This window comes from Pinus tabuliformis, chromosome 3_2 (genome assembly GCF_031772625.1).
Source record: "Pinus tabuliformis cultivar Carrire ecotype Pingquan chromosome 3_2, CPIR1, whole genome shotgun sequence".
Lineage (NCBI taxonomy): Eukaryota > Viridiplantae > Streptophyta > Pinopsida > Pinales > Pinaceae > Pinus > Pinus tabuliformis.
In genome coordinates this window covers 613,294,723-613,317,069 of record NC_142302.1, presented here as the reverse complement: position 1 = coordinate 613,317,069, position 22,347 = coordinate 613,294,723, and the positions used below count along the sequence as shown (strand labels likewise).

Here is a 22,347-nt window from a genome sequence, read left to right as displayed (position 1 = left end):
TAGTAATATATTTTGTTGTATATTTGGTCATTAATTGTGACAATTAATGACTAAATCAATAACTAAATCAATGATCAGATTTATGACTAAATATACTGCTAGATGATAAAATTGAGACAATCAATTAATAACTAAGCTAAAAATGACTAAAAGTTGGTCACATTATAAGATACTGTAAATTAGCTACTACTGGTCACCGACCGAAAAATAGTCATTTATGTGCAAATTTTAGTCGTTGTTTTAGTAACTAATTATCCATTTTGTGCTAGTGAAATTTTTATGTATTGACCTTCTAATCATATGGTTAATAGTGCCATCGACATTCTGTAAAGGTAGGTTGCCAATGCTTGCACATGTTTTAGAGAGGGATAAAGCATTATTCCCTATATAAAATGAGTGCTTTCCTTTTTTTTATCTCAAGTGAATCCTCTGCAGTGAGCACTGGCTTGACATACATGTACTGGTGTGCAATGAATGCCAGCAAGAGCATGCAGTCTAACTCCCCAATGAACTTTGATGTCATATACAAATGCACTGAGAACGGCTAAAGCTGCAATACCAAATCTTTTATTTTGACTCTTTCCATATCTAACATTTTATGATAGATGTCTCCTAGAAGAAGATCTAACTCTTTTTTCTTTGAAGTATAATAAAAGTACACTTCCTGATGATCCTTTTCACCTACACAAGAAAACTCTTTGTCTTTAATATTTTCAAATTCACTATCGTCGAGTTTTAGTCCAGAAAGGCACAATTGATAACCAATTTGGGGTATATAGATAATGGACTCTTGTTTGGGATTATTAGCTTGGCATGGGAGGAATTTTAGTTCAAGTTCTGAAATATTCTCAAGTAAGCCCTCGTATACTTCCTTCAATTCATCCAATTCTAGACAAATGTCAGATGAAATCGTCATTCTATATTTGTTTCTATTTCCTTGATTAAAGGCAAATACTTCATTTATTAGTTCAAACTTCATAGATATGGACAAGCTCAATTGTAATGCATGTAAAATCCTGTGTTACAATATTCAAATTGAACATTCCTACATGCTCATGTTGTCTTTCTGAAATCCCAATTTCAAAAAATTTCCTTGTATGTGAAATGGAACTCATACTCTTTGACATTGTTGTCCAATCACCCAATGTTGATAGATAACTTGGACACCCAAATATAGAGTAGATGTGGAATATCTTTCACATATTTCAAAGTGTTGTGTAGCAATGACATCATTTCTTCACAATGATGGAGTAGTGGTATAGTGTTGAGACGACCATTCAAAATGTTGAGATCTAATATAGGCCTTAAGAATCAAGTCCTTAAAATACATCAGCCCATGACAATGACACAGTTGTTAAACATGCCAAATAACAAAAATCCTTCCTTTTCTTTGCCAATGCCCATGTTGCTTGGATGCTTATCAACTTGAAAAATTTGCAAGGCATCATAACTTGTAGCATCAATTTTCAAAAATTTGTTTAATGAGATCTATGAAACCCTGTCAAATTTTATTGGTGTGGTGTCATATTTCTTCATTTCAATAGTGTTGACAAGCATCTCTTGTTGTAGCATAGCAAGAAGGTCCCCAACAACATGAACTTGCACATCACTTTCAGTGTTCATCATGGAATTGAGATGTTCATGAGCACATGCACAAACCACCAAATGCTTTTGTTCATTCAAAAATTCCAAACACTTGTTCAAAAGCTTATCATGCTTCAACCTGTTGTTTGAGACCTTTGAACGTAACAACCTATGAGCGAACCAATACTCAAGGCTTCCAGAAATTATTGAAAAGGTAGCTATTACATCACCATGATTAGGAATAACAAAGTTATCATTTCCAAAAATGTTGCAGTACATAAAAAATTCAATTGCAATAAATAAAAATATTTCATTGTTTATGCGATCATCCAGGTAAAACTTGAGAACCTATTCCAAGACTGACAAGACTAAAGTGACTGCTGTTATAAGCATCTACAAGAACTCCAGACAAAATTTGCAGGAAAGCATCTCTTTGTCATAAAAGTCTTGTTTTGAGAGCAACCTAGAGTCTACATTTGTATGGATGTCTTGAGCTAGTTTTCCATTTATAATGTAGATGTAGGAGCTGGAGGATGGTAATGATTTTGCATGGTATTGGTCACACAAAATCAGTATTGCAAGGCCCCAAAGAAAACTAAAATCTTGTATTCCCAATTGAACGATGATGCAACTAGACGTGTTGTTATCTAGTGAATTCATTTCTTTGGTATTTTGGGCGTAAGGCTTTCCATGCCCAAACTAATTTTGGGTTGCATCCAAAGCACTAGCTTGAAGAATAATTGGTTTGAATTCATGTATATATGTTAGAAAAACTAATCCAATGGCTATTGATTGAGTGCCATCCAAAAATAGCTTGTACTCCTTTGAGAGAAAAAACATATGTAGAAGTGTATCATTTTGGTGAAGCCCAATCCAACATTATTCAAGGAGGGTTGGGTCATTTGAAAAAAATGGTATAAATACCTGATATTCTGTAATATCAGGCCTGCTCTTCATGCATAAATATGCATATGCCTTGAAAACTGTGTAAGATGCAAAAGTGTGATTTTTTTCTTACATCCAATACGTTTTACAAATGAAGGGTAATAGAGGCCTCCAAATGTTAACATTTGTAATGAAACCAAAGTTTGGGTCTGACCTCTTTACCACATAGAGGAAGCTAGTCCAGGATACATTAGATTCCTTAGTCTCCAATTTTTTATTTATTGACCTTTTGATCACAAGGACAGTAGTGCCATCAACATTCTGTAGAATCAGGCTATGAATGCTTGCAGGGGTTTTGTTAAAATTGAAAACTAGGGCAAAAATCCATGTGGGTCATCTTATTTATGGAAACTGCTATTTTTCTTGGATTCCTCTCGTCGAGAGGTATAAGATTGATCTAAAGATAATCTGATTCTGACATGTATTCATGGAGATATGAATTTATTTGTGTTATGGGACAATTCATCAAGGTTGGCCAACAACCAAATTGCCCCCACTTATGCTCAATGTTTTAGTATAAAAATAGGTGGCTTGCTAATCATTTGCACACACTCTTCTTGTGTTCTCTTCCTCTTCACTTGTCTTTGGGTTTTGGTGGGAGGAGATATCCTAAGAGATACGCTTCCCTAAGAAGAGTTTCCCTATATGCTGCCATGGGTAAGAAGGATCTATGTAGCTCCTAGATCTAGAACAAAGTCAAGGTGAAGCCCTAAACATAGACATAAATTCAGTCATGGTGGAGACATTAATGCTGCACACAGTGCCTTATCTAGGCCCTTAAACAGATCCCTAATACATTGGTCTTATGTGTCATGTTGGTGCCCTAGACATAGTCCATGAAGGGAACTTATTTGTAGTTAAGGAGGACTGTTTAGGAGGGTTGTTAAGGGCTCTTTAGGAGGGTAGTTAGAGGTTGTTTAGGAGGGTTGTTGGAGGTAGTTTAGGAGGATTGTTGGAGGCAGTTTAGGATGGTTGTTAGAAGTATTTAAGGAAGACTGTTAGAGGACTTGGTTGATGTCCTAGAGAAGCTCTCTACTATCTAAATATGAAAGAAGCCTAAACAACCATAGCCTAGTTTCTTTGCTAGGTTGCAAGCCATAGCAAGCAGCTAAGGCTGATAAGTGTAAATAGTTTGCAGCATAGTGGATGTTGTATATGAAACAAAACGATATATATTACAACAAGAATGGATTAGGGTATGTTAGATGCAACATGGTGTTAGAGACATGTTTAGTTGCAACAATGATTAGTGAAACATGATGAATGGTGCATCATAGTGCACAATGATAGTGGTGCAGTAAATAGGTGACAGTAAGGATGGGTGCAACGTAGTGCAGTATGGTACAACAAAATGGCACATCATCGTTATGATGGGCATGGAGATATAGCAGCAACATGATGCATTGCAGCAACTTGTTGATGATGAGTACAACATGATGATGTGGTACTGCTCAGTAATGGGAAGCAGCGTAGTGATGAAGAGAAGCTCAGTGATTCGGTGTAGCACAGTGATGGGTGCAGCATGAGGATGAGGTGAAATGTAGTGATGGGTGTTTCATGGTGATGGAGTCACCTTAGAGGATCAGTTCAAGTAGTATGCCTTCACATGAGTTCATATCAACAGCCTCATGTGCCATCTTCTTAGAGAATATCTCTGCTCTTATTTAGATAAGTCAAAATGTTGACTTCTGATGTATATGTACTATCTCTCTCTCTACTGAACTATTGAATAACATATAAGAATAATTGATCAAGGGTTTCCCCACATTGGGGTTTATCCCTGGCTAGTGCCACATCTTGTGTCCTCTTGTCTTGTCTTGTCTTCTGCGATTTATGTTTATGTTCTATATGCATTTTACTATCATACTAAATGTGATTGCTAATCTGGAATTGATATTGAGCTACTATGGAAAATTGAAGTAAATTTGCTATTAGCATAGAACATACCTAAAATTAACAGGTTTCCGAGAGGGAGAAGGTATTATTCCCTATAGAAAATGAGTGTTTTCCCATTTGTTTTTTTTTTTATTTTTTGTTTTTTTCATCTCAAGTACATCCTGTACAGTGATCACTGGCCTTACATACATGTACTGATGTGCTACAAATGCCAACGAGAGCATGCATTCCAGCTCCCCAACATACTTTTATGTCATATGAAAATGCATTGAGAAAGGCTAAAGATGGAATTCTAAATATATTATTATGGGTCTTTCCCTATCTAACATTTTAAGATAGATGTCTCGTAGAAGAAGATCCAACTCCTTTCTCTTTGAAGTATGATAAAAGTACACTTCCTAATGTTCCTTTTCACCTGCACAAGAAAACTCCATGTCTTTAAGATTTTCCAATTCATGATCATAGAGGTTTTGGTCGAGAAAGGCATTGATAATGTTATGAAACCAGCTCAAGAAAAGATAGATCAACGCCTTAGAATTCAGCCTCTTCGAGGGGGAAACCTCCTTTACATTACATAAATGAACAATTCTTGGATGATACAAATGACAAAACCTCCTTTCTATATATAGGAGTCTAAGGAGTCACAATATAATCCAGCCGACCTAACAATAATAATATAAAGCCACAAAAATAACAATAGAGGGATTCTATGGGGCACAGAAATAACAATATGGGGGTAATAGGGGCACAACAATATAAATAAGGGGTATAACTACAATAGTAATGGGGTAATCACTAGTATTATAGGGACCCAACATGCCCCTCTCCTTCAAAAAAGTGTTGTCCTCAACGCTTGAGTAGTTCTGGATACTTCTGCATAAAATTCTCATCCTCCCATGTGGAATCTTCAGCGGATAAGTTCTTCCACTTGATAAGATACTCTGAAATTGATCGATTTCGTAGCTGTCGAGTTCTTGTTTCTGTGACTGCTTTCGGTTCCAATATAATTTTTCCTTCCTCGTCAAGTTCTGGCAATATTGTTTGAACTGGGAGCTTGTCGCCTATAACCTTCTTTAAACATGAAACATGGAAAACTGGGTGCAATCGAGAAGCTGCAGGAAGCTCCAATTTGTATGCCATAGTACCAATCTTTTGCAACACCTTGTACGGACCATAATACTTTGGTGATAATTTATTATCCTTCTTAGCTTGCTTTAGGGACATTTGCTTATATGGTTGTAGCCGTAGGAATACCCAATCACCTACATCAAAACTTCTTTCACTGCGATGTTGATCTGCCTGTTGTTTCATTCTATTTTGTGCCAACACGAGGTTATCCTTTAAGAGTTGGAGGACTTGTTGTTGATGTTCGATGTGATGTTCCACTGCCTGAACCTTAGAATTTTCTCTTAAATATGATGTGATGGATGGTGGTTGATACCCATAAAGTGCCATAAATGGGGTCATTTTTGTTGCTGTATGGAAGGAAGTGTTATACCACCATTCAGCCAGAGGCAACCATTTGACCCATTGTGTCTGTTTATCAGATACAAAGCAACGAAGATATCCTTCCAAACATTTGTTTACTATCTCATTTTGCCCATCAGATTGAGGATGATAAGATGAGCTATGAGCTAACTGAGTACCAAGACAAGAAAATAATTCTGTCCAAAAATTTCCAGTGAAAATGGGATCTCTGTCACTTACAATAATCTTTGGGTTTCCATGTAGCTTTTGAATTGTTTCCATAAATGCAGTAGAAACTGTACTGGCTTTAAATGGATGTGATAATGCACAAAAGTGTGCATACTTGGTAAGTCTGTCAACTACCACCATGATGACACTCTTTCCCTCAGACTTGGGTAAACCTGTGATAAAATCCATTGAAACCTCCTCCCAACGTTGGCTTGGAATGGATAAAGGTTGTAATAGACCTGGTGTCTTAATTGTTTCAACTTTATTTTGTTGGCAAACCAAACATTCCGCCACAAACTTTTGAATATCTGATTTAAGGCCATCCCAAAAAAATTCCTTCTTAACCCTGTGGTAAGTTTTTAAAAATCCTGAGTGCCCTCCTAAGGGAGAAGTGTGCAATTCCATAAGAATCTTTTGTTTTAGCTGGGAATTCTTACAGAGGTATAAGCGATCTTTGTACCATAACGAATCATTTTGCCAGCTAAATGTATCAGAAGTACTGGAATCTTGTTGTAGCTTTCGAATAAGTGCCCACACTTCTTCGTCATTCTTCCATTCCTCCCTTGCTTCGTTTATCCAATCTGGTTGGATAATAGAAATGGCACACAACAATGCTTCCACATCCTCATCCTTTCTTGAGAGTGCATCTGCCACCACATTTTGCTTCCCTTTTTTGTAGATGATTTCAAAGTCATAACCCAACATCTTTGTGACCCACTTTTGTTGCTCTTCAGAGGATAATCTTTGTTCTAAAAAGTATTTAAGGCTATCATGATCCGTTTTTACCTTGAAGTGTCTTCCCATTAGGTAGGGTCGCCATTTCTTAAGTGCATGGAGTATTGCCAACATTTCCTTCTCATAAATAGCTTTGCTTAAAAACTTTCCCTTGATTGGACGACTTTCAAAAGCAATGGGTCTTTCATCTTGCATTAGAACAGCACCAATTCCATTTCCTGAAGCATCACATTCCACAATAAAGGTTTTTGTGAAGTCCGGTGTAGCTAAGACCGGTGCTTGGCACATTGCCTCTTTAAGATGTTCAAAGGCCTTTGTTGCTTCCGGAGTCCATGAAAATGCATCTTTCTTCAATAATGTTGTTAGAGGTGCTGCTATTCTCCCATAATTCTTAACAAACTTGCGATAATACCCTGTCAACCCAAGAAATCCTCGCAGATGCTTTATGGATGTGGGGATTTTCCATTCCTTAATGGCTTTAATTTTGCTAGGGTCTACCTTAACTCCTTCATGAGATACAATATGACCCAAATATTCCACCTCCTGGACTCCAAAGAAACATTTGGATCTTTTTGCATATAATTGTTTCTCCTCCAATAGTTGTAGCACCCTGTCAACATGTTCAACATGATCCTTCCAAGACTTGTTGTAGATTAGTATATCATCAAAAAATACTAACACAAATTTTCTAAGGAATGGTTTGAAAATTGAATTCATCAAACCTTGAAATGTTGAAGGTGCATTGGTAAGGCCAAAAGGCATGACCAAAAATTCATAATGACCCTCATGAGTTCTAAATGCCGTTTTCGGAATGTCTTCAATCTTCATTCTGATTTGATGATATCCCGAACGAAGATCCAACTTGGTGAAGTAAATTGATCCATGCAATTCATCCAGTAATTCATCAATGACAGGAATGGGGAACTTATCTTTAATAGTGAGCTTGTTGAGCTCCCTATAATCCGGACACATGCGCCATGATCCATCCTTCTTGTGCACCAATACTACTGGAGCAGAGAAAGAACTTTGACTTGGTTGAATTATACCAGCCTCTAGCATTTCTGCAACCATACGTTCAATTTCACTTTTTTGGACATAGGGATATCTGTACGGCCTGATGTTTGGAGGAACACTTCCTGGAATCAGATGAATAGCATGATCATGATCACGCATAGGTGGGAGACCTTTGGGAGTCTCAAATACCTTGGAATGATTGTCCAAGACTTTTTGGAGATCTGGAGAAATAGATGATTCCAATGTGGAAACATCTAGCGAACATAATTGTGCAATTACACCTCTTTGCTCCTTTTTTAGAAGCTTTGTCATACCATTAGAGCTGATTATCTTTCCTGGTTTCCCTGCAATACCCCTTAATTCAACTTCCTTTCCTTCCGTAGAAAATTTGATGAAAAGTTCTTGAAAATTAAAAGCTATTGTACCCAAGGATTGTAGCCATTGGACTCCTAGTACAACATCAGCACCTCCCATTGGAATGGAAAGCATTGGGCTAGTCAATACATATTCTCCCATGGATAGCTTGATATTATGGCACTTTCCAGAGCAATTTATTGTTCCTCCATTTGCAATCATCACTTGACACTCTGGTGCTGGATATAGGAAGCAATTCAATTCTTTTGCTACCCTACAATGAATAAAATTGTGGGTGCTTCCTGAATCAATCAACACTATTACCTTTTTCTTCTTGATTTGTCCTTCTATCTTGATGGTTTGAGGAGTGGTAATTCCCGCCAATGCATTACAAGATATGGTCGGATTTATTTGTTCTTCATCTAGGCTTTGTTCCTGGAGTATATCTTCTTCTTTTGACCTTTCTTGCTCCTTTTCTTCTTCCTCTTCACAATCTATGTAGAATAATTTCTTCTCAGCACACTTATGACCTTTAGTGTATTTGCTATCACAACTGTAACAAAGCCCTTTTGCTCTTTTTTCTTCCAATTGTTGTGGTGTCAACCTTATAGGTTGTGGAAGACTAGGGGCAACAACACTTCCGTCTTTATAGTTGTGAGTGGTATGCTTCCTGGTTGCCATAATTTTGCTTTCCATTTTTCTTGCTAACCTGAATGCCTTCTCTAATGAATCAGGTTCCCAAAGGCGAACATCATGTTGGATATTATCCTTTAAAGACCCTATGAACACATCAATCCTATGCTCCTCTGGAATATCTTTTACCCTTATGTTCAATTTTTGGAACTCCTCAATGTGCTCCATTACTGAACCCTTTTGTTTGAGACTTATCAATTGGCTAAAAAAAGTGTTGCTTTTTGTATCTTCATAATGTGCTATCAATTCTTCCGTAAAAATTGCCCAAGTGATAAATTGTTTACGAGAGCAAAGCCATTGATACCATACAAACTGATTTGGTTCCAAATATACAGTTTCCATACGTACCTTTTGTGTGTTTTGCACATTATTGAGATCGAAGAATTGCTCCATCTGTAATATCCATGTGGCGGGATCCTTGCCATCAAACTTCCTCATATCGATTTTTGGAATATGGTGGGTCTTCGATCCAACATTAGAGTCTATGGAATCATGATTAACATTACTTTTGTTTACATCATGAGTTTCCTTTACAACCTTTTCACCATTAGTAAGTATTTCTTGTAGAAAATTTGTCAAATCTGTCTTCAAATCTACCATGTCTCTCTTCATATCTCTCTTCGAATCATCCATCTTAGCTTCCATGCCCTTTATCTTAGATTCCATGCCATTTATCTTAGATTCCACGCCATTTATCTTAGCTTCTGTTAGCTTTTGTGAGCGTGACATTTGTTGCACTTGTTCTTGTAATTTTGATATATCATGTAGCATTTCTTCCTCTTCTTCATGAGTCATGCTAGAGCTTTCAGGTTCCTTACTAGGTGTTTGCATTTTCTTTCCTCGGGGCATCAGTTACCGATAATAATGCTTTACTATGCCCTTTGAATTCCGTTAAACCAAGCTTACAGAAAAATTTTAAAAAAACTACACACCTTTTTTCACTTTATAGAAGCCTGATATTGAATCTGATGTATCTCTGTAATTTCAGATCATCTAGTTCTAAAATTGCAACCTGTAGTAGCCTTCTATGTCCTCTTTCCAATGCCACAAGTCTGACCCAAATTGGATTCTCCAAGGAAGAGTTATGTGAAATCTCCCACAGTGACTTGCTTTTAGACTAGTTCAGTAGAGCGAACTTGTACGACGTGCCACGAGTCACTGTTTCAACCTTTGGATCTGAAACATGCATACAAGAAACTACAATCCATCCTATTTCTGTACCTTCTTACGAAATTTCAATCCGATCCACAGAGAGAAGCTTATGATGATTTTCCCCAGGTCACCTGTTTTGAATGTAATTCAGGAGTCTGCAAAACACCAACTTTCTCAGATCATATCTCCGCAAATATCGTGCGAAAAGCTCTGAAATTTGGACCCAGGGTTCAGCGCGATTTCTTCTCAAATGGGTTTTTTTTGCGACTTCTGAAACGTCACAGAAAAAAAGTTATAGCGAAAATGCCACGATGACCTGTTTGGAGCAGCGAAACCCTAGAATCCAAAGCTCTGATACCAAATGTTATGAAACCAGCTCAAGAAAAGATAGAAAAGATAGATCAACGCCTTAGAATTCAGCCTCTTCGAGGGGGCAACCTCCTTTACATTACATAAATGAACAATTCTTGGATGATACAAATGACAAAACCTCCTTTCTATATATAGGAGTCTAAGGAGTCACAATATAATCCAGCCGACCTAACAATAATAATATAAAGCCACAAAAATAACAATAGAGGGATTCTATGCGGCACAGAAATAACAACATGTGGGTAATAGGGGCACAACAATATAAATAAGGGGTATCACTACAATAGTAATGGGGTAATCACTAGTATTATAGGGACCCAACAGATAACCAATTTGAGGTATATACACAATGGACCCATGTTTGGGATTATTATCTTGGCATAGGAGGCATTCTAGCTCAAGTGCTCAAATCTCCTCAAGCAAGCCCTCATATATTTCCTTCAATTCATCCAACTCTAGACAAATGTCAGATGAAATCATCATTCGATATTTGTTTCTATTGATTTGATTAAATTAAAAGACTCCAGTTATCAATTCAAACTTCATAGATATGGACAAGATCAATTGTAATCCATGTAAAATCCTATCTTACAATATTCAAATTGAACATTCCCGCATGCTCATGTTGTCTTTCTGAAATCCAATTTTAAATTTTTTCCTTCTATGTAAAATGGAACTCATACTCTTTGACATTGTTTTCCAATATTCCAATGTTGACAGATAACCTGGACACCGAAATCTCAAGTAGATGTTGAATATCTTTCAAATATTTCAAAATGTTTTGCAGGACTGACATCATTTCGTCACAATGATGGTGCAGTGGTATAGCATTGAAACGACCATTCAAAAGGTTGAGATCTAATATAGGCCTTAAGAATCGAGTCCTTAAAAGGCATGAACCCATGACAACGAAACACTTGTTAAACATACCAAATAAAAAAAAGCCTTCCTTGGCTTTTCCAATGCCCATGCTGCTTGGATGCTTATCAATTTGAAAATTTTGTAAGGCATCATAGCCTATAACATCAATTTTCATAAATTTATTTAATGAGATCTCTAAAACCCTATGAAATTTTATTGTTGTGGTGTCATATTCCTTCATTTCAATAGTCTTGACAAGAATATCTTGTTGTAGCATAGCAAGAAGGTCCCCAAAAACAAGAACTCGCACATCACTTTCAGTGTTCATCATGGAATTGAGTTGTTCATGAGCACATGCACAAACAACCAAATTCTCTTGTTCATTTAAAAATTCCAAACACTTGTTCAGAAGCTTAGCATGATTCAACCTGTTGTTTGGGACCTTTGAATGTAACAACTTGTGAGCCATCCAATAGTTAAGGTTTCCAACAATTCTTTAAAAGGTAGCTATTAGATCACCATGATTAGGACTATTAGAGTTATCATTTCCAAAAATGTTGCAATACATACAAAGTTCAGGTGCAATAAATAAAAATATTTCATTGTTTATGCGATCATCTAGATGAAACTTGAGAACCTGTTCCAAGATTGATCAGGCTAAAGTGACTGCCCATATAAGTATCTGCAAGAGCTTTAGACAAAATTTGCAGCAAAACATCTCTTTTTCATAGAAGTCTTTTTTTGAGAGCAATCTAGAGTCTACATTTGTATGGATGCCTTGAGCTAGTTTTCCATTTATAATGTAGATATAGGAGTTGGATGATGGTAATGATTTTGCATGGTATTGCTCACACAAAATTAGTATTGCAAGGCACCAAAGAAAACTAAAATCTGGTATTCCTAATTGAAGCATGATCCAACCAAACGTGCTAGTATCCAGTGAATTCATTTCTTTGGTATTTTGGGTGTAGGGGTTTCCATTTCCAAAATCCGTTGGGGCTGCATCCAAAACACTAGATTGAAGAATAATTGATTTGACTTCATGTAGATACGGTAGCACAACTAATCCAATGGCTATTGATTGGCTGCCATCCAGAATAGCTTGTATTCCTTTGAGAACACAAACATATGTAGAAGTGTATGATTTTGGAAAAGCACAATCCAACATTGTTCAAGGAGGTTTGGGTCATTTGAAAAAAATGGTACAAATATTTGATATTCTGTAATGTCAGACTTGCTCTTCATGCAACATTATGCATATGCCTTGACAACTGCGTGAGTTGCAAGAAGTCTTATTTTCACCTTACGTCCAATCTGGTTTATAAATGAAGGGTAATTGTGGCCTCCATATGTTAATAGTGGTGATGCAACAAAAGTTTTGGCTTGCCCTCTTTAGCTCAGAGAGGAAACCATTTGCCCATTGGCATCATATACCTCTTGACCATTCACTAGGTCTACACAGTTAAACTTGTAAGATGCCACTGGTATTAGAAAATATTCATGATAGACAAACACCTCATTTGACTTTGAACTAGTAGAATTATACCTATCAGCAGTAGAAAGCCCCATGAGGTTCTTTTCATTTTATGCCCAGAATATGTCAGAATAGGGTTGCAATGTACACTTTTTGTACTTGTTTCCAGGTTCCAAGGCTTGAGTGTACCATCAATTGAAGCTGAGGCAAGGTTGGTTGAATCAAGAGACTTGATATTATCCACAGTTTTCCTATGATGTGCCAAAATGCACCATGGTGTTTTGATCTTTCGAAGATTGCTACAATATATTTTATAATATGCAAATCTAGATGTAAGTAGCCAATGGAGAGCCTCGTTGAAATAGAAGAACACTTTCTCCTTGATTAGTATTCCAAAGTTTCACATAGCCATCACTCATTTTCAAAATGCTCATTTCCAATAAACCATTGCAATTTGTTAGACTATCAAGCCTTTTTGATTGCTTAGGAATGGGTTCCAGTATGTTGGTTTTAGAGTTTATTCCATTATTTTGATATCATATACTACCATATCATTTTAATTCTTGCATTTTTTGAGAAACCATGAGCCACTTAACTTGCAGGATTGGGAAAATTTGTAGTGTCTGTGTATAATGATCCACCTCTTGTGGATTATGGGACTTTAGCTTCTTTGCCTCCAAAACATCTATAGAATGGTCCACCTCTGTAGTTGAGAAATCCTCAAAGAGACTACAACCTCACATTTTAAGCATATATCTTCCCTTGCCTCGATCATAAACTATAATTGTGCTGTCAGATAATTGAGTAGAAGGATTTTGGTCAACAAATAATGAAACTAATTTGTCTGTCCTATACTTTTCTTCAACAGGAAAAATTCCTCCAAATTTGTCCTTGATATCTTGATCTTAGACTTCACCTTCAAATATAGGTGTTGTCTTTTCTGTAGGATTTAACATCGTTCCCATACATTTATTTACCTTTTGGCTCCCTCTAAATGGTTCTTTCAAAGCTTCAACTACATCTGGATCCTCTACAGAATCAACTACTTCCATGTCTTCATCATTACATCTTCCCTTCTTGGCAACCCTTGATGATACCCATGCTTCCAAGAGTTCTATTACCCTTATGAAGGCTTGGCTATAGTCTTCAAATTTTTTTATTTGGAAACATTCTTTTATTCCTAGTTACCTTAGAAATTTTTATTCTAGTTCTAGAATTCCTTTTCAATATGTTCTAGTTCCATAGTTGGCCAGGAGCATGCTTTGATACCATTGTGATGTACCAATTCTAAATTATGCAATTTTTTCCTTCATAAACAAACTTTCTTTGACAAATTTTTACAAACAGTTAGAGTGCAATAATTTCATCAAACACTTGGCGTGTACAGTAAGGGAAATACTACAACAAGAGGAAATAAGAGGCAATCATTAATTTTATTGCTTAATTTATAAATCTATTACAATATAGGAAGATCAAGGAAACTAAAGCTTCACTTGGTGACAACTTTTGATCAATCTCGGCCCACTAGTATAAACTGGTATAAACATAGAAAGAAGGTATAGAATATTATCCTCCTTCAAAAATTTTGAACCCTTTAATGACGTTTCTCAGCACAAAGAATTTGGCCTCAAATTTCTGTAGGAAACATACATATTCTCTCAGCTTTAGAATATGATGACTGATCTCCAATCTATCCTCCTGAAAGCACTGATATATGGTGTCAAATCTGAGAAAAATCACCCTGCAAATCTCAGCCCTCCCTTGGGAATATATTATTATCATATTAGTCTTCTTTAAAAATTATTCTATTGAATCCCATTACCATTACATATTTCTAATAAAAAACCCTATTTTTATTAAATACCTTTTTTAGAACCCCTAATTCATATAAACTCCCCCATATAACTACAATATATTGACTCTATTTTTTAGAATTGTAAAACGCCTTTATGAATGAATGTTCTAAGATTGTGGTCAATAAGGTGAAGTACTTGTGCACAAATATTGGATATGTTTGTTCTAAAATCTAGTTTTTGAACTTCAAGGAATCCACAAGAAATAAAAAAATATAAGGCTTGAACCTTAGGTATATAGGCTTTGATGATTCCTATACCTCATCTCTCCTCAAATGTAGTAGGTGTTCATGTTGACGTGATGGAAGCCTTCTCCTCCTCCCTTATTAGCCCAAAGATTTTTGGAGATATTTCTCATGACGTTATGCATTAGATGATGAACCCCAACATGATGAATGTAGATGGCGTAGCAGCTAGAACCTTAGTTCATATTTGAAATCCAGTAATGTTAGCCATTACCTTGGTCAATAATTTTTGAATTACTTTACCATTACATGAATGACCATGTCTGAAATATTCTTGTGTCAAGCTTGGAATTTGAAGGGGATACCAATGAATTTACGTCTTTGACCCTGTTAATTTCAGGATGAGAGTTGATCAACTAACAAACCAATGTGGTCTCACAAAAATTGATTGGAAAACTTGGTCATGTTTTGACACGCTGAATTCATGATCCTGAAGATGGGTAGGTTTGAAGCAAATCCATCATATTTTCCACTCATTCATGTTCCTCTAGGATGCGAGGAATCATCTACAAAATGCCCATTAGTTGGCTACCTGGTTCCTTGTTTAGGGAGGGGAGTGCCTTTGATTAAACCTTGTTCACTATATGTGATATACATTAAGTAGCCCAAGGATTCAACAGTAATTAATTATAAAGCTGGGGTTAATAGGATCTCTTGTTAGATAGATGTAAGATGCCCTACATCTATTTTTCTTCTGGTGATACATAGAAAAAGGAAAAAGGATTAATAATTTCTTCATTAACTAAGAAAACTCAACAATTTATGTTTTAATCCTATTACAATGCACAATTGTGACAAATTATACCAGGTTTCAAGGTTTATTGTTCAGGAAAGATTTTCCATGTTTGTTATAAAAGCTAGATTATGAACCAAGAAAAATATAGAAGACATAAAACAAGATATAACTTATGAGGTGCTAAATTAGACTGAATGACAAATTTATAAAGACCATTGAAACAAGGTGTAGGAGGCAGACAAAAAATGGAGCCAATACTCACAATAACCCATTTTTCTCTTTGTATCAAAACTTGCTTTTGAGGTTAAGCTATTCTTCCATGATGTAATTTTAGTAACTTAGTTGAGTGATGAGACTTAGGCCTAGTTGATTTGGTCCAATATTTATACATATGTAAGTTTATTACAATGAGGTGGGTGAAAAATTATCACTCTCCTAACTCTACTCTTATATATACCTAATATAATATAGAGTGTATAGTTTGATTTTCTCTTGCACTTTCCTTCTTGTGCGATTGTTCTCATTGCTCTTTCAATTCATGCACATATCAATAAGGTTTATTTTCTTGTTTCTATTGTAGTATGAGTTTTATTTTGGGTTGAGGTATTATTTTTCTTTCTTATGATAAAGTGTATTCCTATTTATTCAGTTTAACTATCTTAAGTTCAATTATTTCAGTGAGTGGGTATTGGCTATAGGATCCACAAACAAAACAATGAAACTTTTTGATCTGTGCAAGATAACCAATGCTTTGCATACTTTTTCTTGTCGTGAGTATGTGATTTGTCCAGTTCTAATTCATTTTCTTGTTTATGGAAGTATCATCCTGAATTTCTATGATGCATTTGGAAACATGAAATATTATATCTCTTTATTTGGAGGTACTTCGACATCGGAAGGCAAATGTATTTCTTAAAATAGAATATAAGGAACTGAATATCCATTTATTCTTCTTAAAATGCATTGTAAAGAAGAGAGTTTTCCTCTTAGTATTTTTACCATTTTATTTAGTGGAACACATGGTAGAGAATGATGCACTACTCATTTTCTCATTATTTTTGGAATTTATACCGATTGACTGAGTATTTTGTGTAGCTTCATTGTTGTTTTTTTTATACCTATAACTTCATTTCTATTTTATGCAGTTACCAATATAAATTAAGTTTCATTATACTAATAGAAATTAAGCTTCATTTTGTAGCTTCATTGTTTGTTTTATACCAATAGCTTCATTTTTGTTTTATACGAATACTTTGTTTTGTGTAGCTTCATTGTCGTACAATATTGATCATAAGAAGGTCTTAATTCCTATGGTATATGGAAAATATGGATGAACGCTATGATCTGCAGATATTGGGGCTATTTTTGTTTTTGAAACAATTTTTTTTTAGGATGTAAATGAATATTAAAGAAGAAAATGCCCATGGGGCTTTGGATTGATGGTAAATGGGTGCGCTGTTAAGGCACTCCTTGTGATAGGTTACCGGTTCAAATCCCTGTGGGTACTTAGGTTAGTCTTAACTAGAAAAAAAAAAAATATTAAAGAAGAAAATCAAGTGGGTACATTTGGTTAGATACATTGGAAGGGGGGCATAAATGACATAGTTTTAGAAACAATTCCAAAATGCCATTTGTTTGGCATATATGACATTTTTGGTAGGCACATGGAGATAACATGGAAAAATGATACTATGGAGTACAACTAGTTAATTATTGACTTATTTTTATTTTTTTTGGACTCGCAAAGGAGAGGCAAGGCCAAAATGCAACCAATCAATCATTATGTTAGTAGAAGGTTTACTTCCTATGGACCATAAGGAGCATGGAATATTGGCGCATGTTATCCACCCACATTTATGGGTAACCGTAGGAGATTTTTTTTTTTCTTCTATGATGTAATTTTTTAGCTAGCTGTCATACATTATTTACTATATGTTGTCTTTCTCTTTCCATTTACTTTAACAAGATATCTACAACTTGATATTTCTAGATTGTAACTTAGTTGAAATGATTGTTATTAAGTTCTGAGGGTGTTATTTTTCTATGGTGATGTTTTATTTGTTTTTCTTATACAGGTCATCTGGCCACTATCGCTAACTAAAGAAAACTTGTTCGAGTTTTTTGCTTTTCTCTGGAAAAATGGCAATGACATAGTTGATGTTGAGGTATATGTCATATATATCCTTTGTATTCTACTTTAGTTTATATTCCAATGTTCATCGTATTTCATGTCTTACACTCTGCATGATATCTTCTTCAATTTCAGAAGAGGAGCTTAGTATTGATGGTCAAAAACAAGAATTGAAGAAAGAGGAGAACAATAACACTGGAGTGACAAATGCAAAGAGAGAGAGAGAAGAGAACCAGTCTAGTGATAACCTTAAATACAATATCTCACATGAGACACACGCATAGAGACTGATGATCAAGTCTTCAAAGTTGGTGAATCCACCTACAAAGCCTTGACAACACAATGATGATGTTTTGAAGTGATGAAATGATATTTCATGTGTAAATCGTAGTCCTACCAATATTAAGTTGGAAACTTGTATTGTAATACTTGACATTTCATATAATATAATTTATGTGGTTGAAGTTATTTATAGTTGCACTTGATGTTATTTAGTATTGTAATTAACATATGTAACTTTCCGTTTTCATACTAGATGAACATGCACATTGTATGGCATTTTTTTAATTAAGTCGCAAAATGATACTAATTCATTTATGTTAATTAATAATGAACACATAAAATTAATCTAAAACTGCTAAATTAGTAGTTTATATTGATTAATGATGAACACAAATAAAATGAATATACGACTAAATTAGTCATTTATAATGATTATTAATGAAAGTAAATGAAATGAATATAAACTATTAAATTAGTTGTTTATATAATGAATATGAAATTACCAAAAAAAGATAAATGACTACTACAAATGATAAATTTGTGATTACAAATGACGATTAAATTTTGCATATATACGACTATTAGTAGCTAATTTACAATATCTTATAACGCGACCAAAATTTAGTCATATTTCATTGTTCATTAATCAGTTTCAAATGATGACTAAACTTTGCATATATGTGACTATTAGTAGCTAATTTATAGTATCTTATAGCATGACCAACATTTTGGTCATATTTGTTTGGTCATTAATTGGTTTTTTCAGGTAATCGTATAGTAATATATTTTGTTGTATATTTGGTCATTAATTGTGGCAATTAATGACTAAATTAATTACCAAATTAATGACTAAATATACCACTAGATGATAAAATCGAGACAACCAATTAATTAGTAATTTAAAAATGACTAAAAGTTAGTCATGTTATAAGATACTGTAAATTAGCTACTACTAGACACCGACTGAAAAAATGGTATTTTATATGCAAAATTTAGTTGTTTTTTTAGTAACTAATTAGCCATTTTGTAATAGTGGAGAGAAAGATTGACATAATTAATTCGAAATCAACAAATTTCATCTAGAGTGGTATTTCTTATTCAGCAATTGTCAAAATAAAGCACTGTGACACAATGAAGTAAAATTGGGATAAGCTTCAAAGAAACTATGAAGGAGATGAAAATATAAAAGGGCTCAATTTCAAACTCATAGAATGCAATTTTAAAGTCTAAAAATGAATGAATAAGAATGCATTACATCAATTTTCCTTCAAGTAGATGGAGTTGTGAACACTATTAGAGGGTTGGGTGAAAATATTGAAGAAGTAGTAATTGTTCACAAAGTCTTGAGATCTCTTCCATTGAGGTTTAATATAAATGATTTAGCTATTGATATAATAAAAGAAATAAGAAAACTAAATATGGATAAATCATTATTTTTTGAGTTAGTTCACTAGATAAATATTGTTGACCATTTCAATAATGTTTTCCTCTCTCAAATATAATAAAATACTATGAAGCGATAGTTCTTGATTTGGCCTAATAATATTTTATTATTTTACTAGATCTAGATCAATTCTAGTATTTTATTATAAATAGAGGGGCTTTTCCTCACTCTCTACACATAACAATTTCATCCTCATCACTACCTTCTAATTCCTTTTGGACTCCCACTTTTGAGTTCAAATCTACATTCATTATTTTCTCATCGCATCCATAAAGAGAGATATGAGTTGTTGGAAGTGTAGAGGATAAAAGAACCCATCCCACGGACAAGGTTTCTTTAGACCCACAACTATATACTTCTCCAATAGGTGTATTTATTCATTATAATAAAAATCAATTTCCTTCCATTGGGTTTTATTGTCTTCATTGCTATCAAATTTTTTCCAGTGTTTCTAGATCATTTTTGTAGGGTTTTCTAATAATATTTTTGTAACAATTGAATTTAGGCTTCTTTTATCCATATATGAGAAGTAAGAAAAAATTTGGTTCGAAATGTCGATTACAACAAATATGATTGCGGTGACTACAAAAGATAATACCACACAAAATCACATAATAAAGGTTTTTTCAACGTGTTTCGAAGTATTTTATTAGATATGAAGAATATTTGCAACCTCTTCTATTTGTGTTCATTGTTTTTACGAGGATTTTTACCAACCAAACAGGAAGAGAATTTTTGGCTCACCTACTCAAATATCTTCTCCCAATAAAAAAAGAAGTTATGACTAAATGAATAAACTTTCAAAGGGATAAATAAAACAAAAGGACATAAGGACCATAATCATTCCAGCTCTTAATCAAACCATGAAGAAGCTCAATTTGTGAAAAATTTGAAAAAAGGATATGCAAAATATAAATATGTGTTATCATACAAATGTTTCATGTGTGATATAATATCTCATTATGCTTCTAAATGTCCATTTTAAAAATTCAAATATAATGATGGTGAAAGAGAACATAAAAATAGTGGAAATTTTCATAAAAATAAATAGGAAAGATCTCTTAAAAAGAAAAAAATTATTCCATGGAAGATCAAAGCTCATCATTAAATAGTGATGAAGATGCATCTGATTATGATTAAAAATAATTCCTACTCATGGCCATGGAGAATAAGATATCATATTCAAATGAAGAAGAAGATGTAGTAAATATAGATGGTGAATTTATTAGTGCCTTTAGAGAAATAGACAACCTTAAGAGAAAGGTATAGAAGCTAAGCGATCTACTAATAAGGTATGATAGGGACCATGAATCCTATGATACATAATTCATCCTTCTTAATAGTCAACTATAAGAAGCATGAATAATGAAAGAAGTATTGACAAACTTGTTGAAAGAAAAGGAAGGACATTGTGAGAAACTAGAAGATGAGATTGTTTCCTTTAGAAATGATCTCAAAAAGTAAAATTATTAGCTATAGTTCAAAAAGAGTTCTAAAATGTTGGATAATATAATTATAAAATAGAGATACCATTTACTTAAAATAGACATTGGTTATCATGAAGTTGTTAAATGAGAATAAAGTTCAAACATATCTAAATAGAGGAATCTAGAAGTTATGTCAACCTCCTTAAATTGCATATCAATAAAAACATGAGTGAGAGAGGAGAGGACCAACAAATATTTAATCTTTAAATGAAAGAAAGAATCACCAAGCAAGGAAGTGAAGATAAGATAAGATCAAGGAATAGTTTGAGAAGAATAATTCCCCCAAGAACACCTTTTACATATAGGTAGCAAAATTGATTTTATGTCTATTTTTACTCATGTACTAATTTGGCCATAATGCTATAAGATATAAGACATATGTAGAAATGACCATGTCAAAATTGAAAGTAAAGAAATTTTTTAAGCTTCAAGAAACAAGTGTAACATATGTATACATTTCCAAAAGAGAAATGATAGAGGAAATAATTATTTTTCTTCCCTGATGAACCTCATTGAATTATACAACTGCAACAATTATGGACATAAAGTAATTGATTGTAGAAGTTTTCAAATTAGATCTGACAACTAGGGAAAGCAAGTACAAGAGGTGAGAAATACATGGAAGAAAAAGAGGCAAGAGATGCAAGAACAGTGTGACTTTGGTGTGTACGCACAAAAACAAGGAATTTAGTGATACATTGGTTATGGTTGATCAAAACGTATGTCTGAAGATAAGAACAATTTCTATCTCTAGAGAATGAAAAATGAGAAAATATTACCTTTGGAAATAATTCTCCAAAAAAAATAATGGGAGAAGGGAAAATTATTTTGATAAGGAAAAGACCAAATCTTAGAATGTGTTACATGTTAATTTTTTGTTATGCAACCAACTCACACAATAATAGAAAAGATATATCAACGACTTAAAAATTATCTTGTGCAAGGGGGAAACCTCCTTTACATTACGTAAATGAACAAATATTCAATGATACAAATGATAAGACCTCCTTGATATATATAGGACTCTAAGGGGACACAATATAATCAAAGCATACATAACAATAATAATGTAAGGGAATAACAATAACAATAGTGGGCTTTTATAGGTCGCAACAAAAACAACATGGGGGATACATGGGCACAAGAATAACAATACAGGGGATAGACTAACAATAACAATAAGGGGAATATCATAGTATTATAGGGACCTAACATGCCCCTCTCCTTAAAAAAATTGTTGTCATCAATGCTTGAGTACTTATGGATGCTTATGTATAAAATTATCATCCTTCCATATGGAATATTCAGTTGGTAAGTTCTTCCACATAACAAGATACTCTGAAATTAATCGATTCTGTAGCTATCAGGTTCTTATTTCCATGACTGCTTCAGGC

The 22,347-nt window shown here is 34.2% G+C and overlaps 1 pseudogene; it reads right to left on the bottom strand.

The window, feature by feature from the left end:
• Positions 1–376: 376 nt before the first annotated feature.
• LOC149182103 (DNA mismatch repair protein MSH5 pseudogene) lies at positions 377–1,863 on the bottom strand (annotated as a pseudogene).
• Between the last annotated feature and the right edge of the window lie 20,484 nt (positions 1,864–22,347).